A 12108-nucleotide genomic window follows, 5' to 3' on the forward strand; every position below is an offset into this window, starting at 1 on the left:
TTCCGCTTTCTTTGCACCTGCATGGGCGGTGACGAACTTATCCGCCATTTCCTCGAACGTTGATATCGCCTTAGCTGGTAGCAGAGAGTACCACGTTAGGGCCCCTCCTGTCAACGTCTCATCAAACTTCTTCAGCAGCACCGATGGTACTTGTTCTTTTGATAGGTCGTTGCCCTTTACAGCAGTGACATAGTGGATTAAATGATCCTCGGGATCTGTGGTTCCGTCATATACCTTCAAGTAGGGTGGCATCTTGAAGGTTTTTGGGATAGGGTGAGGGGCAGCTTCTTCAGTGTATGGTTGTTCAACGAACCTCCCCACGTCGCGTTTTGGTAGCAACTTGGGAGCGCCGGGGATCTTGTCTACCCTCTCCTGATGTTCTTTCATTTGGTCGCAGAGTGCCTTGTTTTCATTCTCTATTTCTTCCATCTTCTTTAGGATGGCTGTTAGCGTGCCGTCGTTGGTCTGTGCCTCGATGTGTTTGTTATTTGCTCGTGCAGCCTCAGGTTCACCCATGGCAGCAGTGGTACCTACCGTTGGTATACACCTGTCGTTACTTTGCGGTGACTTCTCAACCAAGCCACTTAGAGTGCTTGTTAGCCATTCTTCCAGTAGCTTCTTGACCACCGAGGGTGCTTCCTTAGCCGCAGATGTGGAATCTCCTTTTTCATGCAAGATCGTCAGATCTTCGGATGGGGAAGATGAGATCTCTGCACCTGGCGTGATGCTAGGGGTTGCATTCAAGATGCCCTCGTCACCGGCCTCGTTGAGAGGATCAAGGAGATTGGCTGTAACACCCACTATCGCTTTCATTCTGGTGTTATTTTCAGCCATCTTTTGTTTTCGTGTGGTGTAGAGAATGGTAGTTGGTTGCTCTCTAGGTGGATACTATGATTTTGATTCTCGAAATCCCCACAGACGGCGCCAAATTGTTTGGCTCAAAAGTTATCGATATACTTTGCAAGCTTAAAAACAATCAAAAGTAAGAAAGGGTAAATCGTAATCAAATATAATAGACCTAGAGATGAAAAATAAAGTTGTTGTTGTAGATCTAATAGTGATAATATGAACTCAAGAGAAAGTATTCGTTAGAGATAGCGATAGAGAGAGAGTATGAGAAAATGAGAGAGTTGTATTATTCCAAAAAATAATCCCCCTCTTTACAATGTGAAGGTCTCCCTTATATAATAAGAGACCTTCCTCGAAATAATCAAAAAGTTATAAAAATAGGTAACGATTTCCTAGTGAAGACACTGAGTCCTAAACGATGTCGCTTTTGTCCCCACGTCCGAGTCGTACCCTTACTTAGTCGGCGTATACTCAATGGGCGTACCCATTGGCGTAGAGACGCTGATGGTCAAATTTGACCCTATACACATATATTACCTCATGTACCTTATTTTTGTTTTACTAGGTTATTGATATGGAAAGGTTTAAAATCAAAAGTTGAAACTCATAGGTTGTGTAAGGAAAATGAGTAGCACGAAAAACAAGAAGGAAACAAGAACTAACTTATGTGCGCAAGACTACTCCCTTTTACTAGCTCTTTAGAAGCCCGACAAAGAGCAATTCATATAAGGAGAAGAAAAAGACTTTCCACAACCAATGAGGGACACTTTGTCTTTCACAAAAGACAAAGAGTAAAGAAGAAAAAGGGACCACAAATAAATATTTGGCTTTACATTATCAAGTATAATAATACCAACAATCCCTCACTAATGCAACAAAAATAGAATAAGAACAATTCTGGGCAAAAGAAGGAACATGTACGTAAGTGTCAATATCTTTCGATTTGAATTGACACGTAATGAAATGAGGCAATAACTAACATCCACAAAGTGAAATACTCTTGAACTGAATGAACATTAGTTGAGACCCTGACAACACATACTATATTCTTAATTTTATGCAAACTCCGCGATACTAACAAAGTACTTTTATGGTCATGCACATACCTTGGGTCTCATGAGTGCTCTAGAAAGATATCCCAAGACTTTCATAAAAGGTGACCGCACTTTTACACTCACGTAGGTGATTCCATCAAGTCTATCTACACATAGACCACCTTAAGGCTATGGAATCAATAAAAGAAAAATAAACTCAACCTTATAAAGCACTACCACGCGCCATAGGGATAGGAAATATAGTGCATATTGAGATCTCATATGGCTTCGTGTGACCGCAAACGGGTATCCACCATACTTCCTCAATCCATGGGCTTTAGCCCCATCCCCTTCGAAGTTTCAAGGATAACTCTCCTTGCCAAACCCTTGGTTAAAGGATCCGCCAAATTTCTTTTGGATCTTACATATTCCAAGGAAATAATACCATATTTCAATAACTGTTTTACCGCACCATGCCTAATGCGGATATGTCTTCTTTTCCCATTGTATACACTATTTTTGGCAATTCCAATTGCCGCCTATGAGTCACAATGTAGAGAAACTAATGAAGCTTGTCTTCCCCATAAAGGCACGTCTGCCAATAAGTTTCTCAACCACTCGGCTTCTTGCCCTGTCAACTCAAGAGCAATGAATTCAGACTCCATAGTAGATCGTGCTATACAAGTCTATTTTGAAGACTTCCATGAAATAGCACATGCACCCAAAGTAAACACATAGCCACTAGTAGAGCTAACTTCACCATTGTCAGTAACTCAATTTGCATCACAAAGTCCTTCTAAAACAGTAGGAAATTTATTAAAATGCAAACACCAATCCATAGTACCTCTCAAATACCTTAGCAAATGATGAAGAGTATTCCAGTGTTCACTACTGGGGTTGTGAGTATATCTACTCAATCTACTAACAACATAAGCAATATCAGTTCGTGTATAATTCATGAGAAATATTACACTACCAATTATCTTAGCATATTCAGTTTGAGAAATACTGGATTCCTTATTCTTTCTCAAGTGTATGCGAGGATCATAAGGAGTTTTCACAGGTGCTACATCAAAACAATTAAACCTTTTCAATATTTTCTTAATATAATGAGACTGGGATAACGAAAAAACATTAGAAGTTCTTTTGATTTTAATCCTAAAATCACATCTGCTTCTCCAAGATCTTTCATTTCAAATTTGGAAGACAAAAAGTTCTTGGTATCATTAACAACATTCACATTAGGGCCAAAGATTAACATGTCATCCACATACAGACATATAATCACACAATATGATCCTATCTTCTTGGAATAAACACAAGTATCAGATGCATTAACAATAAAACTATTACCCACTAATGTGCTATTAAACTTTCATACCATTGCCTAGGTGCTTGTTTTAGACCATACAGAGACTTTCTCAATTTGCATACTTTATTCTCCTGTCCTTGGAATACAAATCCCTCAGGTTGAAACATATAGATCTCTTCCTCTAAATCACCATTCAAGAAAGCCATTTTGACATCCATTTGATGTATCAATAAGTTATGAATAGCGTCTAAAGCAACAATAGTTCTAATAGTCGCTATCTTTGTCACAGGAGAATAAGTGTCAAAGTAATAAATGCCTTTCTTTTGGTTAAAACCCCTAATAATAAGTCTAGCCTTATATTTCTCAATAGTACCATCAGGTCTCAATTTCTTCTTAAATATCCACTTGCTACTTATGGGTTTACAACCTTTAGGCAAGTCAGATAAGTCTCAAGTTTGATCATAAACTATAGAGTCTAATTCACTTTTAATGGCCTATGTCGAAAAACTAGCATCCATTGACCTCATTGCTTCATTCCAAGTCCCAAGCTGACCGAAGGCAACCCATATTTAACCCGCAATCAATCCGTAGTTTGCCCAATTTTATATGGTTTAAAAATGGGTTGAACCTGTATTTTACCCATTTTTAGTGTTACTTATCCAACCAACTTAAATATGGGCGGATTAAACAAAAATAGATCAATTTTGCCGGCATTATTCACACATAAAAATAAAAATCCAAAATTATGAATTAATCTGATCCTTATTCTTTTCAGATGAAATATTGTTGGGTAGGAAAGGGGTGCTTGCTTGACGTTGATAACCAAGGAACGCGTGGTAAGTTACATTTTTTATTGTTATTATTGTTGTTGTTACTGTTGTTATTGTTATTATTGATATTGTCATTGTTGTTAGAGATTTTAACACTCTAGGGCAATTAGAAGTCCCATGACCAACTAAATTGTTTGTAATCTTTAACCTCCACTGCTCCTTTCCTTTTAGGGATTAGAGCAATAAAGGTTGAGTTCAATTAGAAACTGCTACTAATATAGAAGTGTCTCTCGTTGTTATTGATGTTATTGCATTTAGTCTGTTGTTGGGCTTTCGCCGCAACGGAGGCTATCAGCATTAGATCAGATCAAGCGACAGAAAATAGAGGTTACCCCCTCTCCAAACAGCATCTCATTGACTGCTTCTTCAAGAAGTATTTCATGCCTGAATACTTCAAAGATTTGGGGAAAATGGGTGTAAGAAAAATAAATTAAAGTTGATTTTTTGAAAAAATATAGATTTCTCTAGAATGTCCTAGTGTAGTATCCTTGATATTTATCTAGTACACACATCTAGATATTCTAGAATATTTTGGGAAGATAAGGTTATCTATTAGACACATCTAGATATTCTAGAGTATTGTAGGAAGATCAGGTTAACTAGAACTTTCTTGTACATGTTCTAGAATATTATCTAGAACCATCCTTAGAGAAGTATAAATAGGGGTGGCCTTAGGCATTTTTAACTAAGCCAAAACATCAAGAAAGCATTTCTTTCCTAAACAAGTTCTTCTATCTAAAAACTCTCTTCTCTCTTCTTTATTCAAGCTTTCTCTTCTTTAGTTGAATCCTCCAATCTTAGTTAACGATCTTGGGCTAGCAGAAGGTCTCCAATAATACTTTTCTTCTGCTATTCTTTACAATGAGTGCTTTCCTGGCTCGTCTATAATGGCTTAAACTTATGCAAAGGATTTCGGAATTGTTGAAGAAAGGTCATATAAATACACAATGAAAAGGGGTCGTGTCAAGTGAATTTTGTAAGAATAAATGATTAATATCTGTTTTTTGTTCTTGTTGGTTTTTCTTCTCTAACTTTTGTAGATTTTATGATGTAGAAGAAGGATAAATATGTCAAGATATCTGACTATATAGAGGTGTCAAATTGGATGAAAAGGCTATTGAAGAACTTATTAGGAAACAGTATATCACATGTGCTATAACTCATTATCCTAGCTTTCAAAGACACACAAGAGAGGTGAATAGTTACATTTTTATTTGTATATTTAGCCAATTACAAGTTCTGCTTTGTCTAATTTGCTTACTTAAAAATAAATTTCGGGAGGTCTATATGGGTGCCACTGAGGAAGAAATAGTGGAGGGAGAGGCTAGATCCTAACATGTCCTCGTGATTGTAGGATTTGGTACAGATGAAAAGGGAGAGAAGTTTTTCTTGGTGAAGAACTCCCACGGGAAGAGGCGGGGCAAAATCAAGCGTAGCATTGCAAGAAGGTTAGCAAGTTATTGAGCGCCGTCGCAAGTAGTTTGGAAGAAGGTTGCCGTTTGTTTTTGTGAGGAGATGTTTTTGTGAGGTACACCGACTACTTTGAGAAGACAGGACAATAGATTTATGAGGAATTTTCAGAAACCACTATTGTTTGGTGGCTATTAACTTCCTATAACTATCATATACATAAGTACTTCCTATAGCTACTATTTAGTTGTCGATTGTATTCGTTGTATTCATGCTAATATATTCATGAATACAGTAGCGAAATTCGCCTAAAAATAGGGGAATCCAGATGTGCGACTGTATTCGTTGTATTCGCGCTTCTGTATTCATGAATACAGTAGCGAAATTCACCTAAAACAGGATAATCCAGCTGTTTAATAACAGAAAGAGGATCAATTAGCGTGTATCACTCCTAATTTAACTCAACAAAATTAATTCTACATAATTTCACTGCTACTGTGTTGTATTTCATGTATTCGCACGACTGTATTTATAAATACAGTGAGGTAATCAAGAAATAGGGTGTATACCGTTCTATTCAATTCGACTGTATACATTGTATTCAATTCACATATATTCATTATTCACTATTATACATTGTATTCAATTCACCGCATTCAATTCGACTATATTAAAACAACAAAAAATCATAAAATACCTTGATATTCGACTGTATTCAAAAAATACAAGACCTTCGGAATATATAAATACAGGCGAAAAAATAATATATTTATACAAGAATACAATATATTTGAATGTATTTGTACAGAATATAATGTATTTATATCATTGTATGTGACTAAATAGCAAAGAAGAGAAGAAAGTTCGTCGGAGATGGCTTTTTCCAGCCAAGCAAAATACTTTTTACATTGTATTAAAACTAAAAATGGAGACGAACAAATATCCGACCCTCAAATCTTCTCCGGCGTAGCCATGGCCAGATCTGTTCGCCAGCAGTCAGCCAGCCGCCTGGATGCAAATTGATGGAGAATGTTAATATGAGAACGTAGCACGAAGGTAGTAGCGCTAATATTACTTTTTCTTCTAGTCTAGAAGTTGGGTAAGTTTAACAACAAACCGAATCTGAGATGTCAAAAAGGCCGTGTTATGTTGAGGGAAAAGAGAGAGGATTGAGAATCTTTCTGATAGAGAGAGAGAAGGAAGTGAGAGAGAGAGAGAGAGAGAGAGAGAGAGAAAGAACATAATTATCGTATTTAATGCCTCAATAGTAGGGTATAAAATAAATACCTATTTTGCTATAAAATAAAAAAGATAGTTATAAGTAATAATATTTGGAAATTATTTTGGTTCTAAATAAGGAAATAGTTTGCTCTAGGAGGTAAAATTTTCTCGATTTATCTCTTGTTAACCATTGGGCTATTGCTTACATTTTCTAGATCATTATGAGACCCGTATCTTTTAAGGTCCGGGTATATACTCTGTTTCAACACATATGTCCAGATTTATCTTTATTTTTCTCCAATCAAGTTTATGTTTTTTCACTTAGCAATTCCTTTTGTGATTTTTCTTCTTTTTTTGGTGCCAACTCTGCAAAATTGACCTAGCTAATTCTGAAATTTGTTTTAGAAGAGAGTTTATGTTATGATCATCTGAGGGAGCCCTTTTTCATTTTTATTCTCTCGGAATCTCAAACTTCGGTTTTCCTTATCAAGTAGTGGTAGAATATCTGGATATTAGTAGAGCCTAGAATATTCGATTTTTATAAAGTATAAATAACTTCCAAAGAATTTTTAAGAAGTAACTAGTATTAGTACCCGCGCGATACGCGGACACAAATCATATCAAATTGTAATGTATGTTGTTTGAATTATGTGCAGATAACCTTAAAATAAACCTCTCAGGAAAAAAATTTATATAAATCATTAGATATTAATTAAGAAGCAGGATATGAAATTAAAGTTCAAATATCGTAGTCGACAACCTATTTTTTCTATATTTGTAGCAACCTAACCCCTTGATTCAAGTATTTGTATCTCATTTCGATGTCAATATTAAAGAATATTAAGCATGTCATGTTGTGATCTGTCTTGCTTGAGCACATTATAACATATAATTTTAATAAAATTCTTACTATCACTTTGTTTTTATTTGAAAGTCAAATAAGTCTTATTCATCACATCATTTTAACGCAAATCCTTTTTTCTTTTTCTTTTTTATAGTTATTGTATTATTATTATTATTATTATTATTATTATTATTATTATAATATCATATAATCTTTTATTATCTTAAGAAATAACTTAATGTCTTGCTTATTAGCCATTAAATAGTCTTTAATAAATATAAAAATTTATTTTGGAATTTAATATATTTTATATTTGTATCCTCTTACTCGAAATTCTTCAATCGTTTAAATCTATTAGTAATATTTTTAAATAATTTAATTATTTAATTTATTATTTTAAATTAATAAATATAAGTATTCTTACACTACCACTATTTTTTTTATACATTCTCTCCCCTACTATAAATTTTAATTAGTTTTTATATTAATATTTTACCTATAATCAAAATAATAGCGTACTTTATTTTAAATTGTAACTTTGAATTAGACAAAAATATTAATACATAAGTTCTTGATTATTTTATTTTCACTGTTATTTTATTTCCTTACGTAATATCTCCAAAAAAAATATATGAAATAAAAAAATCTCATCTCACATTCAAATAATTCTTATAATTCTATATTCTAAATTGGACCGCATTTTCAAAAAATTATGTTATGCTTTCAAACTTAGACTAACTGCACTCAATTCATATATAAATCATAAAAAAAAAAAAAAATTTAATTGTTTGGACACATTATTCTAATTTTTGTAGTAATATTTTCACTGTCATTTTATTTCTTTACGTAAACTTTCTTTCTTTTTTAGTTTTAAGATACAAATTAAATTTTTAATTTTCATTAGTAAAATTACCTATATTAGAATATTAATTTGTATTTTTACAATTTAATTTTATTAATTTTTATTTTTCATAATTAAGATTTCAATTTCGTGATATTATCCATAGTTTGAGCATTCTCATCATAATTTCAAGAACTTTCTCAAATTCAAATATTCTTCCCTTTCATTTCTAATAGTGGATTTATAAAAAATTTCTTTAATTTTGCTTCTTTTTTTTTAAATCTAGTATATAGTCTTATTACGTTTTATATGGCTTTTCATTAACTTGTAACTTTATTTAATATTGTTATCCACTACTATTCTTTAATAGAATATAGATAAGTGTATAATTTATTTAATCATAAATTAAAATTTATTTTGTTTTAATATATTGCTCAAAATTTTTAAATTAATTGAATTTGTTAATAATATTTTTAATTGTTGTATATTTACTTTATTTTATTTTCTAAACTTATGATTTGTAAATATTCTCACATTATCTCTAATTTATTTTTATTATTTAATATTTTTAGATTTGAATTTAATTATCTAGACTTGAGTTACGTTGACTTATTCATATTATGACCTATCTTATCATAATATAAAAAAACTTTCTCATCTCAAATTTAGATAAGTTTTACCCTTTTTTCTCTATGATAAAAAATCTTAATTTTTATTTTTCTCTTTTTATTTATTATTTTTGCTATTATTTTATTCAAAACCTGATATTATTACATTATCATGTGGCTTTTTCTTAGCCTATTTGAATTTAATATCTATTTCTACCATATGCATTCCAATATATATACATAAAAATTAAAAATTATTTCAATAGTAACTTTGACTTTATTGTTCGTATTTCAAAATATGATTTTTCTTATCACATTTCAAAGAAAAAATCTCATCTCAAATTCAATTAGTTCTTATCATTCTATTTTCTTAATTGGTCCGCATTTTAAAAAAAAATAGGTTATGCTTTTAAACTTAAACTAAATGTACTCAATTAAAACATTAATCAAAGAAAGATAATTTATTAATTGTTTGAACACATCTATATTATATTAAAAGAGAGTAGTATGCATTGTGGTTAAAAGTTGTAGTAATATTTACGTATAAAATATTCATTTTCCCTATTTGTTAATATTAATATGAATATATTATTCTTGTTATTAACATATTTTATTGATTATTTAAATTTTTCTTACATTATAAATACTTTGTATATCTTGTGTAAGATTTTATTTTGCTGCTTGAATTTTTTTAATTTTACAGTCAATAAATATTTAATATCTTAAGTAAATTTTAGTTTTATTTTATATTTTAAGTTACTCCAAAGAATAAATAGTCATATCTTATCTCAATTACATACATAGTCATATCTTATTTCAATTTATGTCTTTTTATTTTTTTATTTTCTATCATAGTTTCTTAATTAATTTTTTACCTCCATATTTCTAGCTAATATATAAGAAAATTTATGAGTGGATCTATATATATATATATATATATATATATATATTAAATTTGTCTAAGATCTATTTAGATTATGAATAAGATTCATTCAACTACTTCCATTAATTATGTTTCTATTTATAATTTATAATTATTAATGTTGGCCTAAAATTGCCAAGTGACTTCATTTTAGCTTGCCACTTGGCTTAACCACTATGCATACTACTCTTCTTTAAATATAATATAGATATAGATATAGATTTACAGTTTTAATCGGTGTTTGTTTTGTTCTGCTCTTTAAAGATTAACAATGTTAAAAACAATTATCTACGAACTTTTTCTTCAAAAAAATTATCTGAAAATTATTATAACCTGTTCAAATTTGATAAATCTGTTGTCCTATCCTCTCAATACTATTTATTTACGCCGTCGGGTTACCAGCTTTTTCATAATTCTTTTCTTTCTTTCTTTATTAAATTTAAACGCATCTTATTATTTTTTTTGGCTCCTTTTTCATCTCTCCCCCAAAACCTGTTTAGTTGTCCTCTAGGATTTTTAGATTATAGGGGCGCATCACTAAAGAAATGAGGACAAAAGTATTAAGTGGGAATCAATCCCCTATTTTACCTCTAGTGTGAATGTTACATACTTACATCATTAATAAGAGCAGCCCGTTCTAAAAAGTGATGGGACATGATGAGTTGTTTTATCTGTCTCTAGGTGCGGATGAAAAATTTTATTTTGTTCCTCACACAACTGACATTAGTCGTGTGATGACTTTTTTTTGTCTTACAACTGTATGGTCGCAGAATTTTGTGGAACCAGATATGGGTCTACAAATATGTGAGACAAAAAAAGGCCTCACACAACTAGTGTAAGTTGTATGAGACACAAAATAAAATCACTCGTGCGGAGCGTAAACTCCAGGATAACAATTAGCAGATAGCTTTATATTAGTTAGTCGCATATTTTATTTTCATTCTTCCATTTTCTCAAACACAGAGAAAATACGTAGCACAATAACATCAAATTTCAAGCTTAAAAACTCAAAACAAAAATATAAAAAATCACTTCAGATGCAGACATGCAGATCAATAGAAATCTCAAAACAACAAATTAAAACTTAAAATGAAAACCTAGATCAAAATGAATTAAGGAAGAATGAGTTTCTCTTTCATTTTTAGCTAATTCTTGCGATTAGGTTGCATCGAAAAGATGCTTCTTCGGAGAACGAGGTGTTTATAATGGGAGGTCCAAATTTAATTGTTTAGTGCCTCTGAAATTTTTACGACAGCTGACAACAATTTCTGATTGAATACTTTGGTGGTAAGCTATAGAGGATAATTATATAGGATTAGGCGATGAAATAGAGGGACAAGTAGCTCCGATAAGTTTGTCTGTTTCTCAACACTATCTCAGATACTTTCTCCGACAACCCCTTAATAACCTCCAAAATTCTCATAAAATTTTCAACTACTCTATCACCGGAAAAAAATGACAGGTCGCCTACAATTTCCATTATTGATAATATATATAAGGAAACTTACACAAATATCCCAAATAAATCTCAACTTACCAACCTCTAGCCATTAATCATAACTTACCAAAACTAGCCAATAAAAATTGAAAAACCAAATAATAGAGTTCTTTCTCTCAAAGAATCACATGCAAAAATCACCTTCCATATTTTTAAGCGTGATCAGCAACACTAGATAGACGGAAAAAAAATTTCATAGATGAGGTAGCAAATAAGGTGATGAACTACAAAAAATATATTCAATATTCCAAAAATCTAAACAAAAAAGGAACTTTTTCAATGGGTATAGTTGAAATTCATTGAAAATATATAGATAAGTCAATATACAAAATTTGAGGAAGATTGGAGGTGATTTGGACTGGTTTTGCATCAAAATTCGTAATTAAATCGAGTTCAAAAAAGTCCTCTGCGACACATGTATCAAACATGTATCACGCATGTATCTCACACACAGGTATACATGGATATACATGTGATACACAATAGACACAAATATGATACATTGTGATACACAAATGATAAAGAGTGTGATACACATATCATTTTTTTCATGTTCAGTTTTTATCGAATTTTCAATTCAAACCACCTCAAAACTTCACCAAATCATCCCAAAACTGATATTCAAGCTCCTTAAGTTGTGCCCAATCTATTCTAATAACACCCACTCAAAACAAAGCAAAATTTGATATTTTTTTGCTACAAATAGCTAATTGGCTAATTTGACTAATATTAGTAATAT

The sequence above is a fragment of the Nicotiana attenuata genome, unplaced genomic scaffold, assembly GCF_001879085.1.
Source record: "Nicotiana attenuata strain UT unplaced genomic scaffold, NIATTr2, whole genome shotgun sequence".
In the NCBI taxonomy this organism is placed as follows: Eukaryota; Viridiplantae; Streptophyta; class Magnoliopsida; order Solanales; family Solanaceae; genus Nicotiana; species Nicotiana attenuata.